Here is a 15,557-nt window from a genome sequence, read left to right on the forward strand (position 1 = left end):
AGCTTCCTCTCGCTGGGTGTATCCTTTATTGTGCCAAACATGTTTATGATCTTCGATTAGTCGGCGAAGAGCCATGCTGGCACACACCTCGAAGTACCTCAGCTGGTGGACGTCAGTACTACCAACACACACATCATTTGAGAAGCAAGGTGTGTTTGTGATCTGCCAATTACCTCGAATGAGTGTGTCCGCATGTTCCAACACAGCAAGAGTGACAGGTCAGTGCCGTCCACCCGACACGATGCAAATCGGACAGGTTTGCAAGATCTTGCTGCGGTGTTGACAGGCACCTCTCCCAATGATTCACCATGCTTTTGTTCACTGCCAGGTCTCCGTAGACGTTATGCAAGTGCTTACGAATATCTGCGATGCTCTGGTTTTCCGCAATAGAAACTCATTCCAAACACACTGCTTGGAACGCTGCCCAGTTACAGAAGCCACCCTTCTTACTGCGCCGCCTTGTATTTGTACTTCCTGAAACACAGTAGGGGCTTTTTATTTTGTTTATCCGTCTTCTGACTGGTTTTATGCTGTACACCACGAATCTTATGTCCTTACGCTAACGTCTCCATATCAGCGTTGTACTTTCAGCCTACGTCCTCAATTATGTGGTCGATGTATTCCAATCTCTGTCTTCCTCTACAATTACTGTCCTCTACAGTTCTCTCTAGTACCATGGGCATCATTCCATCATGTGTTAACAGATGTCCTATCATCGTGTTCCTTCTCCTTACCAGCAGTGGGTCCAACGCAATTTTCTTACTTTCTCCAACATTACCCTTAACAGCACTACTTATCACAATATAGGCGACATGTTCACAAAATTCTTTCACTCAGCTGATAGAATATAAAACAAAACTCTTCAACCATTTAGTTTCCTGTCGTTGATTGCGAGCAGAGTGACACCTGTGTGTCAGTGGTGGTCTTTTAGTACCCATGTGGATGACCTCGCACTTCTCTTTGTTTAGTGCCAATTATCACTTTTCGCACCATACAGAAATCCTCTGAAGATCATTTTTGTATTTGGAATTGATCGTCTGATGACTTTTGCTTAATGGTAAATTACAGCATCATCTGTAAACAATCTAAGGGGCTGCTCAGATTATCACCTAGATCATTTATGTAAATCAGCAACAGCAGAGAGAGTGTGGCACTGCCTTGCGGAACGCTAGATATCGCTTCAGTTCTCGATGATTTACCTTCTATCACTACGAACTGTGAACCCTTTTAGAGCAAATCGCGAGTCCAGTACACAACTGAGACTATACTCCATATGCAGGCAATTAGATTAATAGTCGCTTCTGAGGAACGGTATCAAAAGCCTTCTGGAAATTTAGGAATATGGAATCTATCTGAAATCCCTTGTCAACAGCACTCATTAATTCATAGGTATAAAAAGCTAGCTGCTTTGCACAAGAACGCTATTTTCTGAATCCGTGTTGGTTATCCATCAACAATTCATTTTCTTAAAGGTGATTCATAATGTTAGAGTACAGTATATGCTCCAAAATCCTACTGAAAATTATGGTCAGTGATATGGGCCTGTAATTTAATGGGTTACTCCTATTTCCTTTCTTGAATATTGGTGTGACCTGTGATGCTTTCCAGTGAATAGAAACAGACCTACGAAAGGCGCTATTGTGGCTGGCTACTCTGAAAGAAACCCGATCCGTATACCATCAGGACTGGAAGACTTGCATTTCTCAAGTGATCTGTTTCGCAACATCTAAGATACCAATTTTTGTCACTCATGCTAACATCTGTTCTGGTTTCTAATTCTGGAATATTTACTTCGTGTTCTTTCGTGAAGGAATTACGGAAAACTCTATTTAGTAACTCCGCTTTAGTGGCACCTTCATCGGTAACATTTCCATCGCTATCGCCCAATGACGGTATTGACAGTTTTTGTTTTTGTGGTTTTTGTTTTTTGCCACTGGTGTACTTCGGACATGAACAGAATCTCTGGATTTTCTACCATATTTTGAAACAATGTTTCATTGTGGAAAGAAGTAAAAGTACCTCGCACTGACGTCAGCACTAAATTTCGAGCTTCTGTGAAATATAGCCAGACGTGGGGATTTTGCGGTCTTCTGAATTTGGCACGCTGTTTTCGTTGCTTCTGCTACAGTGTTCTGACGTGCTTTGTGTACCATGGAGGATCAGTCCCGTCTCTTACAACTTTAGTATGACTCTATCTATTGCTGTCGATACTGTATCTTTGAATTTCAGCCATACCTGGTCTACACTTACACAAGTAGCTTGGTAGGAATGGAGACTCTCTCTTACGAAGGCATCAACCAAATTTTCATGTGCTGTTTAAAATATTCATTTTGCGTGTATTTTTAGTGATCTTGGTTGATATGGTTTTGAGCCTTGCTACAATGACCTTTTGCTCACTAATCCCAGCATCACTCATAACGCGCTCTATTAGATCAGAATTATTTGTGGCTAAGGTGTCAAGTGTATTTTCGCAACCGTTAAAAATTACTGTCGGCTCATGAACTAATTGTTCAAAGCAATTCTCAGAGAAACTATTTAGTAAAATTTCGGGAAGATGTTTTCTACCACCGGCTTTGAACATGTATTTTCACCAACAAATCGAGGGTAGCTTCAACTCTCCACCAATTATGACTGCGTGAGTGGGGTACTTAATTATGAGATTCAAGTTTTCTTTGAACCGTTCAGCTATTATATCATCGGAGCCGGGGGGGGGGGTCGGTCGGTCGGTGGAAGGAGCCATTATTTTGGTACGTCTGTTGAGTGTAGTCTCTACCCATAATAATTCGCCGGAACTATTTCAGCTTCACTAAAAGATATACTACCAACACACACACACACACACACACACACACACACACACACACACACACCGCCCCTTTTCTGCACTGTTGGCTCCTCCGTAAATATTTCGGCTGAATTCATCTCCGGATTTAGCCAGCTTTCTGATTTCAGCTTCAGTGCGTTCTATCAGTGCTTGAAGCTCTGGTACTTCTCCAATACAGCTACAACAATTTACAACTACAATGCCGACTATTGCTTGGTCGATCGTCGTCGTCGTTTCTTTGCCCTGAACCCTTGGAGACTGGAGCCCTTTTTGATGTCTCCCGAGACTGTCTAATCTAAACAGCTCCGTTCAAGCCACACAGCCCCTGCTAACGGTGTAGCCGCCTGCAGTGTGTTGTGCAAACCTGACCTATTTAGCGGAATCCGAAAGCGCACCACCCTATGGCGCAAGTTGAGGAATCAGCAGCCTACACGGTCGCTGAACCGTCTGAGCCTCTGATTCAGACCCTGCACTCGGCTCTGTAACGAAGGTCCGCTAGCAAGACCGGCAGTCTTCACCAACTCAAATAGCCGCCGGAATCCATGGAGAATCTCTTCCGATCTGTAGACACACACATCATTATGCCGACATCAACCACCACCTGCAGCTGGCTGCACCCAGTACCCTTCATGGCATCCGGAAGGACCCTTTCCACATCTTGGGTGACTCCCCCGGTATGCACATTGAGTGCAAATAATCTTTCTTCCCGTCCTTAGCTACCATATACCTAAGGGGCTCCATCATCCGCATAACATTGACGCTCTCGATGACAATCAATCCCACCCGCTGCGCTTGTCCGGACCTCTCAGGAAGACCGGCCACTGTCGCAACAGGGGAGGTCGCCCTTGCAGACTACGAAGTACTTTCAGCCGTGGACAGTACCTCAAACCAGTTACGGACGCGTAAGGGTGCAGCCTTGCTGCCAGCACAAACTTCCGCCCAGGGATTCGCGACACCGCCACGGTTCGCCAATCGGTCAGGCAAGTGTCGACCGGTAGAGACGGCCAAATCAGTGGACGCAGTCGTATCAGAGATCCCAGGCGATGCTACAGGTTCCAGAGGCACCAAAGAGCTTGCCTCGGGTGTCCTATTGTCACCGCGGCACAGAACAGGCTGGAGGCTATCGACCACAGCCAACACAGCTTCCAGCTGTTAACGGACGGTGGCCAATTCCCCCTGAATCCGTACACTACAGGTGCAGTCTCTATCCATCCATACCACTTTTTTCCTCTTTTATCTCATAAGCCGTTCGAAACAGATGACTGACGACTACGCGAATTTACACTGTTCGGGTACTAAAATGCTACAGTACACCTGAAACCTGTGAATTAAACAGTGCATGTACCCAAAAACACGTAAAGAAATTAAGAAATAAACTATGACAAAACTTAGTTCTCTTAAGAGTTTCTGCCTGCAACATTTTAAGGAGGCAATGTAAGGCTTCTATCAATTTAACTCAAACACGTAGCTAGTGATAGAATCATGACAGACACTTTAAGAATTTTGGCAACAAATAAATAGCGTGAATTTGTACTCACAGTAACCAACTAATCAACAGCGTTGCTATTGAACAAGTAGTAGGCCATTTGGAACGAATTTGCAACACCCAGCAACTTGGGGAGTTACTACCAACAATTTTTAAATGTCTTGCTCCCCATAAATCAACAAATTTACAGTAATTAAATGAATAACAAATCCAACACACTACGCTCCACTCAAACTCTTCAGTGGAAGCAAAGCCAAAATAAAGATTCCATTAACTGACTAGCACTGAAGTCATACTAAAGCTCATCTGTGTTCCGAGACACACATGGGGCAAACTTAGACAAGATTTTGAAGGGAGCACATCAGTAAAACTGGTAGTGGAGCTATCTCGTGCCACTGAAAATCAAGGTACTAGATCGGGGCACAAGGTCGTATACAATGAGGTTGCTTTAGTGCTATACTGCGCTCCAAAATATTAATTCAAATGGCCAGTTCAAAATTCAGTGCACATAAACCAGCATTAACGAGGAGTGTCAACACTTAATTGAAAAGACGAATGCCGGAGGCGGCAGTAACGTAAAACACCTTCTCATAGTTTTAACCAGGAGTCACTTCCCGCTATACAAGTAAACGTTTAACCAAGCACAAGGAAGGAACCCCATAGAGAAAATTTAAATAAAACTCCCCAAAGATTGTAAAGGACAGGGAACCCCAACTATTTAAATTTAAATGAATTAGCTCTCCCCAAAGGCAGTGTAAACGCTAAGGCCACACTTAAGAGACCACGAAAATTGGTTACAAGTCTTATACATTTGCTCCTTCACGTTAAAAGAAACACAAGGCTGCTTAACTTCTGTTGGTCGTCCGGTATGGGTCGTGTAGGATACACCAGGCAGCAACACAAGCTAGGCGGTCGCAAGGCACGGCGAGCAAAATCTGGACAGCAGACAGGAAGGCAGACAACACCTATCGTCCATCCTGAACCAGCAGACCGCGTACAACAAATTCCACATATACGTGGTTGCTTCCCACCTCGTACCTCACGGCGTCTCATCAGGTAGCTCGAGCGAACGTCAACTGCCCTTCGCTCCGCGAATGTGGAAAGCAACAAGGCAAGCAAAGATATGAAACATCTAAGGATCGATAATGGACATCCAAGAGACTGGCGCGCCAGTAACGAGCGCCACGGCTCAACATGGAGATAGCCAACGACGTTACATATACATAGGAAGCCCCAAGACTTCGCTGGAGGTATGCCTGAAATAATTCCACTTGCTGATGATTGTCCACCGGTTACACGGTGTCTTCTCTAGCAGTGCATAAGTGGTGATACCGTGTGCGTTGGTACTTACTAGTTAGACGCAAAATAAAATTTTATGTCGTAAGTTATGGTGTGTTAGGGATTGGATTGAGTTTAAAAAGCCAAGAAATGCGGTACCTACGTGACACAATGCACGGCTTTCGTGGTGTCATTAGAGACGCGTGCGACCTAGGTGTCACATGATGTTCTCCGAATCGTTTCATTGGCATGGTGGATTGGGACCATGGACAAAGCGTAGCTTCTTAGCTTCTTAGCTTCTAGCATCTAGGAATTGCATGTCAGGGTTATAGGACTAATTTACATGAACCACTTCTACTATTCCTATTATAGACGCATCTAGCAATTGCATGTCAGGGTTATAGGACTAATTTACATGAACCACTTCTACTATTCCTATTATAGACGCGTTTGATAAGAATACTGGACTATTCGTTGCAATCGGCTTGAAGGAACATATGAAAAGTTATGCATTTCTGCTTTTCCTAGGCTACCACCAACTGCTGATAGCGTCATTCATAAGCGCCGATTGGAGGCATACTGCAGTGCGTTGGCAGAGCCGGAAGTTTGAAATACTGAGAAACACTGATACATTCTTTCTTCGCAGTCTCCATGTGTTTCATGAAGGCAGATGTAATTGCTGCAGTGGTCAACGGTTTCGGGCTGCTCCACTGATTCTAAAAGACACATATTGTTACTAATCTTGACTAGCTACGCAGCATGGTGCCGAACGGCACGATCCGCTTCATACAAGAAAGCCAAAATGTGAGAAACAAATAGAGCGATTGGGACTACAGCTCGTGTGTGTACTGTTACACCTCAACGACGCCATCAATCACTACCGATAAATATTCAGTTTTCTCCCATTAGATTAGCTGGTAGTTCCCTCTTTTAAACGATGTGCAGCCGTGTGATATGCACTGCAGTTGGCTGCTAATTTTGTGGACAATGTGCACTGAAATGATGGGCAGCTACCATTAAGATCACCTACCGAGTCCTCCAGTTCAGGGACGCCTTTGCCGAAGTGCTTCTCCGTATGTAGGGAGAAATTTTGTAGAAGTACATCAGTAGGTTCAGAACATTTTGGGAGTGACACGTTTTGTACCAGAAATACACCAGACGTGTGAATTGAGTCGGAATGCTCTACATTATGTACGATGTACTGTGTATACGTCGAATCTGGCTCTTCAGAATTGGGGCAATAACAACGAACGGGATGAACTGATGCGTGATGGTCCCAGTGAGTGGATAAAGGCAAAGCAGCGTTTAAAGGAATAAAATCTCGAGGAAGTGGAAGTAAAATTCTTCCTCTGATCTCAGTTCGCTATAATTCGATCAAAAACCCATTACCGGTCCTGTAATAACGAGGCACCAAATTAGACGTCTGCAGATTTACTCACGTATGGAATGATCGCAGTGAATATAAAACGTTGAACTTGAGAGATTTTGGGATCAGAGATAGTTATCGGCAGTATTTAGTGTTACTTCGTCGGTACATTTAACAATGAAAACTACATTTTAAGTAAGACATCGACAGGTAAAATAATTGCACATTACGAAAGTAACACTCAAATTAAAACATCAGCATCAACAGCAAATAATGCTGGTACAGTTCACTCCAATTCGTGCGTTAGCTGTTTTATTGTATTTCACGGGTATAACCAGTTTCACACCATCGAGGTAGGCCTATGTCCTCAGTGGTAAACTGCGTAGAAATTATTGTGCAAGCCCTTGATCAGAGCCAGACTACAAAGTTCAGAGATGTTTCTGCTACACAATCAACTCATGGCACGCGGATAAATGCGTGCTGCTATTACAAAATTACATATTTTAACATTCCATTTATCTTAACGGCTTAATGCGTGTCAGGGACGCAATGAGAAGAGAGCAATATCTGACGTAACCACCAATGGTAGTCAGACTTAATAAAGCCAACAGTCACTCATACTGTCCGTCGAGCGTCAGACGTCGCTTCACTGTTTACAATTAATGGTGTGGAAATAGACGCAACTGAATGATGATCGAACTATGTCGGACTACCACACGATGTGAAACCGTGCAGGCTGCTGAACGTTCGAATTTTGAGATGACAGCGGACATTACACCTGTGTCCACTATACGTAAAATTCATGGTAGGTATGTCCAAAAATGGTGTGTGTGAGACGAAATTGTCATTAGATCAGGTATGTTCGTGTGTGGAATAAATACTCATTCTGCGTACTAGTAACGGAGTAACATGCGTAATGGAAATAACAGCAGAACACGAAGCAGTCCACCTGTAAACTGACGTAGTGTGCGGATGACAAGGCTGGGACGTACGTGCGGCATCTACCTTCCTGTCTTTCTTATAAAGCGTTACGCTGGTTGGACCTAGGAACTCGGTTACAAGAGACAGAATTAATACATAACAGTAGAAATATATAATGGGCATATACTGCACTGTATAGGACTTATTTTTATATAAAATACATAAAAACGAACTATAGGAACAAATGTGGTGATGTGTATTACTAGTATATAGGGAGAAAGTAGGGGGAGGTAAAAGAGAGTGAAGCTTTGGAGATGAGATCATTTGCGATGGAATTCGGAAGGGAAACGGGAAATAACGAGGAGACGCGAGATTGGTATTGCAAAGAGGGAATGTGTGGATACTAAGACAATATAACATAGTATAAAAAGCCGTAATCAAAACTCTAAAGCGACGCCACAACGGAATTTAGTCGAAAGGTCCCAAGTAATCAAATTTCAATTAGACAGTGAAGTTACAGACTGCTAGATTTTCAGGTGTGTGTCTGCTTACTGGCTCATAACAGTATCCGTTATGAAATACTGAAGATAGTTCCTTTACTTCCCCTCAATAAGCTTTCTTGTTGTATTGTACCGTTCATAATTTCATAACCTGTATATCATGTCCTATATGTGCGCTAACATAATGATCCTAGATCTGTCCAAATTAAGATATACTTCGAACCATGTCTGAAAACCCATTCTCACTTAGAAAACTTTTGCACTTAATTCTGCATACAACTTTATATTGATACTGGATGCATACATAAGGAATTCATTTCCAACGCTTTTACGTTTGAGAATTACTGGAATTCAGTATCTGTTAGAGAAGAAAAACCTAATTGGTCTGAAACCTTCTCGTAATAAGGTAGACAGTGATATTTAAATATTCAATTATTGGCTTGTGTAGGTGTTCACGTAATGGGAGAAAAATATGATCATGGTTTAATGTTCTGGACGAAGGTGACACTGAATCTATTTGCTATACCAATTTCTTCCCCATTTCCGAGCGAAGGCCTATAGGATTTGGGAGACATTTTGTAGGCTATGTAGAAGGGATCTAAAAGACCAATTAGTGATACGTGGCGGGTGGAAGGTGGTATACAGTCAGTATCGAAAGTGGTTCTCAAAATAATCGTAAGATCTGGGGAGGACAGTACCAGAGCAATGTTCTACAGCAAACTGGATGTTAGTGTGTTCTGAAATAATGTTGTAGGGTACGAAAAAATTTCTCTATATTTGGAGGCTGTCCTGAAACAGGGTCTGGAATCTGAGCGTAACACGTTCAATAGTCGGCTCCCGAACAGGTACATCAAGTGCTTCTAGTCATAGAGATTTACGCTACACGAAAATTCTATGTCGACCATCTCTGGACTAAAGAAATCCCATCGAACAGCAGGAGAAACTGTTTATTTTTCAGCGACAAAGGCGTGTACGTATTTCCTTGCAGACTCCCGACCTCTTCCCTCTCTTCACCAGAAGCACTGAAAAGTCCTTTTTAGTCTATTACTGTTGGCGTGATATTTGTTTGACCACATTAAAATTGTTCTATGTTACAAGGATGCAGCCCTGTTCAACGTAAGAATTTCTACACGTTCATGAATGAATGTAGATAATCAGATGCTTAGAGGGGAGACTGGCTAGTAACGTATGCTTTTAATTCTCTTTCGAATTTTTGGGATTATTAACCGATTCTCGTTATTTGGGAGAAGCGACACTCTTCCTCTTAGTACCGCATTAATATTACGTAAGATAGAGGTAAATGTTTAAAGACTGTCCAAGCAGACTTCGGTGCTCAGTCCGATTACTGGCTGGCAGCTGATGTCCAGACTTCACATATTATGCCTTATACTTCATTCCTGTGTTTGTTCTACAGCTAAAATGTTTCGAAATTTGATTGTAGTCTTCCTATACTCCTTTTTCCGCTGACATACAATACAAAGAATATCTACAACAGCATTCCGAAAAAGTTGTATGTACTATGAATTTGAGTACGTGCTGTTACAGTGTCATAGAAGGAATCAACGAAGTATTAAAACTACTGCAGCTATTACTCCAGTATCTTTACTTCACCTTGGCCACTTCTACTTATATCCAGAAACAAACTATGTTAATAGAATCCTGTTTTTGATATAGTTTGGCCAACATTATGGTGGCCAAATTCAGCACGATTACCACAACACAGATGCAGTTGTACATAAAGTTATGTTATGTTTTATTGAGGTTCCATTTGGCACAGGAAATGGTGGTTATCAATGGGGTACTTCACTCGACTTCTAATGAAACGAGATGGTTCTGACTGTTGGGGAAATGTGATATTATTTCGACTCCTGACCAAGCGATGGTTTCTGTCACTAATAAAAAAATTAGTCTGCGTCGGACTCAAGTTTCCCTGCTTCCGAACTGAAGATATTGTCATCTTCAGATCAGAAGATAAAATGGAAGTTTCCGATCGCCTAGTTCACTAAGACTTCAACACTGGTACTAGGTCCTCCATTACGCCAGTACATATGGGGACAGTTAAGACTCCTACGACATACTACACGGTGTCAGTATGCTCGAAGAACGCGCGTCGATCAGACAAAAATGGTTTATAGGGATAACGTACAGTTCGTGGGTCAGCTTCTTCACTTAAAGGATAGTGTCGTTTGTGGAATCTGATAGCAGGTGAGCATTCTGTTACACTGCTGGCATTTGTGGCTAGTCCATAGACACAGTAATGGGTTTCATTGGCAATGATGTATCTCTGTATTTTTCCTGTAGAGGGTAGTTGATGGTGATTATGTGTAGGACTTCACTGTAGAACTTCTTTCATAAGGGTGAGTACTTGTTTCTGCTAATACCCACAATATTCAGATGACGCTATAATTCTTAACCCTATTATTCTAGAGGTTCGGTTCTGGAAAAAGAGCATTCTTTGTAGTGTTGTCATCCCTTCGCTTTGGTATCCACGTATCGCTTATTCAAGACATCCAAAACTATTTTCAGACAGCCAGTTGTGTTGCTACCGTAGCACCACCCAGGGTCACATGTAGGCCACTTCAAATTCAACATCTAAGGGCGTTAAAAATACATCGACCCCTCAAACATAACCTTTAACAGCTGTCAATTGTGAATCGATCTAGCTGTATCTTTCGTAAACTGTTGACGAAAAAATTTACAGCAACATACATAGCATCTCCCTGCATCAGGAACATACTATGTAACTCTCGTTCTTATGTTCAGAGTCAGACCTACCAACTGCTGCGTTGTGGTTAAACAGAATACACTGCTTGATAGCAAAACACATGAGAGCAATAAAATCTATTTAAGCAGTGGTAAATTATTTAGTTAGCTGAAAAGAGTCGCAACAGGATATTCTTGGACTTCGTAACACAAGGCTCTAAGCACTTGATGAAGCAATGTAAACAGTTTGGGCAAGAGATTATTTCCCTTAAGAGATGATTATGAATGACTTCATAGTACACAATGGGATAAAATGAGCTGTTTCTGTGACAGTTGTGGCTTAAATGTGAGGGGGTGTTCTTGACATAAGTTAGTCAGCTCACTCCTCACGAAAATTGCTTGGAACATGGCATCACCAACTGTCTCAAGTTCTGGTTGAATGTGACGAACTCTACATTTTTAGTATTAACTCTAACCAGCATAGTTGATGTTGCTTCGAGCCATTAGCATAAATCGGAGATCGAGCACACAGGACAAAAGGTCTTCCACCACACTACTTAATGGCTATTACTAAAAGGCTACACTGGTTCGTGAGTCCCAGCACCAGTTTTGTGCTTCTTACTTGTCGGCTTTCAGACGCAACACCCCCCTGCGGGTCCGGGGTAAGAATAGGCCCGAGGTATTCCTGCCTGTCGTAAGAGGCGACTAAAAGGAGTTCCACCCGTTTCGGCCTTCCATGCAATGGTCCACCTTGGGGTTTGACCTCCATTTTTCAAAATTCTACGGAAGTACGAGCCTATTGGGGAAGGACACATTCCATGGTGTACCACTGGTCCTCAGTGCACTCAGACCTTGGCACTCAGCATTGCACTGGCGTTGTAACCATACCCACTATTCCTCAAATTGGGCCTAAACGCCTGATGGGTTGTGCAAGTTACGCCCATAGTGCATCTCCATCTGCACCAGCGATCATGATGGACTTTCCATGGCACCAGAAATCCAGCTCGGTAGCCAGCCCGTTGTGGTGGGGTCGTCATGTACCCTCTAGGTAGTAGCCCCCTGACAACACAGGGATCGTACTGCCGATACCTGAGCTGCACCCTCCCCACGTCGGCCAAGGAGTAGATGCCCGTCTCCTTGGGGCATCAGGACTCCCGGCAATGGTCATCCTGCCAGGTGGCCCTTGCTGCGGCTGGGTGGCGCCCGTGGGGAGAGCCCCTGGTCGGAGTGGGTGGTATCGGGGCGGACGTTTCGCAGATGAAACGTCAACATGTATCGGGTCGCTCTACGGCCGAGTGTTTCAAAAGAAAAGGTACAATTTCTAGTTCTGGTTCTCCTGCCCTTTCCCCCTTGGCCACTCTATGGGAGGAGGGACAGGCCCGCCGGCTTGGGGCGAAGTACTTCCCCCGCTATTTAGTCTGTTCTCGAACTGATGGCGGGGACGTTCGCCACCTCCAAGCCCATGTTCTTTGTTCAGCACATTGAGGATGTCTTCGGGGAAATCGAGGCTCTCAGCAAGATGCATTCGGGGTCCGTCCTCATCAAGACCACCTCCGCCACACAGTTGGCGGCGCTCCAGGCGTGCGACCGCCTAGGGGACATCCCAGTATCTATTGTCCCACATCTGGCACTAAATAGGACACAGGGGGTTATTTTTCATTGTGACCTCCTGCTACAATCTGATGAGGAGCTCAGGGCCAACCTGGAGCGCCGAGGCCTGCATTTCGTCCGGCGATTCCAGCGCGGCCCCAAAGACCATCGCATCGACACCGGGGCCTTTATCCTCGCCTTCGAGGGGGACGTTCTCCCAGAGAAGGTAAAGGTGATGTGCTACGGGTGTGACGTGCGACCTTACGTCCCGCCTCCTATGCGCTGTTTTAGGTGTTCGCGCTTTGGGCACATGTCGTGACGCTGTGAGGCTGAGCCCCTTTGTGGCGATTGTGGACGTCCTCTTCGTGAGGAACATACTGTACATGCATCCCACCACCTCGGTGCGTTAATTGTCCTGGTGTCCACTCCCTTAGATCCTCAGACTGCCCCACATATCAGAAGGAGAAGAAAATACAAGAAATCAAAACTTTGGATCGGCTCTCTTATTCTGAGGCCAGGAAGTAGTACGACCGCCTCCATCCTGTGCCGTTGACCACTTCGTTTGCCTCAGTTGTTTCCACTCCTTCCGCGGTATCCTCACCCCTATCCTGTCCCCCCTCCGCCTCCTCCGCCCATCAGGGGGCTCTGCCTCCGCCTCCTAAATCCCTTCCTTCCAAATCATCATCCCCCGTGGCCCCCACCCCCTCAGCCCCAGGGGCCACCCTTCCTCCTCCTCCTCCTCCTCCTCCTCCTCCTCCTCCCCCCACGCCACCTGAGAAGCAATCCTCTTCTCAGGCGTCCATCGGGGAAACGTTCCGGACCCCAACTTCCGAGGTCCGGCATTCCAAAACGGACCCCGCGCGTGACGATCTTCTTCAGGTCCAGCCCACCATCCCTGTGCCTCCTCGGCCTTCCAAGAAGGCCTCCAAGAAGAAGTCTCTATCCCCCTCTCCACCCCGGCGCGTTTCGTCTGACGCTTCATCCGTGAGTTGCTGCTCCCGGCCGTCCTCAGTTTCGCTGGGACGCTCTGCTGCCAGGCGCTCCGCCGGTCTTTGGTCGGCAAATGATGCGGCCCCTCCTACACAATCAGGGACAGCGGCCGCAGCTGGCGACGAGTCGATGGAACCGGATCGGCTTCCCGCCGGTTGTAGCGTTGTTCCCTCACAACCTGGCCCTCCGCGGCCGTCGCAGTGACCAGCTCTTCCCCTGTCTCGTTCCCCCAACGTTTTGACTAGCGATGGCGTTTTTTCATTGGAACATGAGAGGTATTCGATCTAATCGGGAGGAATTACAACTGCTCCTCCGCCTGCACTGTCCGCTCGTCCTTGGTCTCCACGAAACCAAGTTGTGCCCTACTGACCGTATTGCCTTTACCCACTACACCTCGGAGCGGTATGACCTCACCCCTGTGGACGGTATCCCAGCTCTTGGTGGGGTCATGTTGCTCGTTCGGGACGATGTCCATTACCATCCCATCCCATTGACCACCCCACTCCAAGCAATAGCTGTCCGCATTACTCTTTCTGCTTTTACTTTTTCAGTTTGTACCATCTACACTCCACCGTCATCTGCTGTTAGTCGGGCTGACATGATGCGCCTGATCGTTCAGCTTCCCCCGCCGTTCTTATTGTTTGGCGACTTCAATGCCCATCATCCCCTTTAGGGCTCTCCTGCATCCTGTCAAAGAGGCTCACTCTTGGCGGATGTCTTCAACCATCTCAATCTTGTCTGCCTCAATACTGGCGCCCCGACTTTCCTCTCGGACTCTACTCATACCTACTCCCACTTGGACCTCTCGATCTGTTCTACCACTCTTGCCCGTTGGTTCGAGTGGTATGTCCTTTCTGACACCTATTCGAGCGACCACTTCCCCTGTGTCGTCCGTCTCCTGCACCACACCCCATCCCCATGTTCTTCGAGGTGGAACATACTGAAAGCTGACTGGGGACTTTACTCCTCCCTGGCGACCTTTCTGGACCACGATTTTCCCAGTTGTGACAGTCAGGTCGAATACCTCACGGCTGTTATTATCAATGCTGCCGAACGTTCCAGTCCTCGTACTACTACTACTACTTCTTCTTCACGTCGCGTTTCCGTCCCCTGGTGGAACGAGGCTTGTAGGGACGCTATCCGTGCTCGACGACGTGCTTTACGCACCTTTCGCCGCCATCCTACGTTGGCGAATTGTATTGAATACAAACGACTCCGAGCGCAATGCTGTAGAATCATCAAAGACAGCAAAAAAGCTTGTTGGGCCTCTTTCACCAGCTCCTTTAACAGTTTTACTCCCTCTTCCGTCGTTTGGGGTAGCCTGCGCCGGATGTCGGGCATTAAGGCCCACTCCTCGGTACCTGGCCTGACCTCAGGTAATGAGGTCCTTGTTGATCCTGTGGCTGTCTCCAACGCCTTTGGACGCTTTTTCGCGGAGGTTTCAAGCTCCACCCATTACCACCCTGCCTTCCTTCCCAGGAAAGAGGCAGAACAGGCTCGGCGACCTTCCTTCCACTCGCTGAATCTAGAAACTTATAATGCCCCTTTTACTATGCGGGAACTCGAACGTGCGCTTGCACTGTCCCGATCCTCTGCTCCAGGGACAGATGCCGTTCACGTTCAGATGCTGGCACACCTTTCTCCGGCGGGCAAAAGCTTCCTTCTTCGTACCTACAATCGCGTCTGGACCGAAGGTCAAGTCCCCGGGCGTTGGCGTGACGCCGTTGTTGTTCCTATACCGAAACCTGGGAAGGATAGACACCTTCCTTCTAGTTACCGCCCCATTTCTCTTACAAGCTGTGTCTGTAAGGTGATGGGGCGCATGGTTAATGCTCGGTTAGTCTGGATTCTTGAATCTCGACGACTACTTACTAATGTCCAATGCGGCTTTCGTCGCCG

Source organism: Schistocerca serialis, chromosome 1 (assembly GCF_023864345.2).
Source record: "Schistocerca serialis cubense isolate TAMUIC-IGC-003099 chromosome 1, iqSchSeri2.2, whole genome shotgun sequence".
NCBI classification, from domain to species: domain Eukaryota; kingdom Metazoa; phylum Arthropoda; class Insecta; order Orthoptera; family Acrididae; genus Schistocerca; species Schistocerca serialis.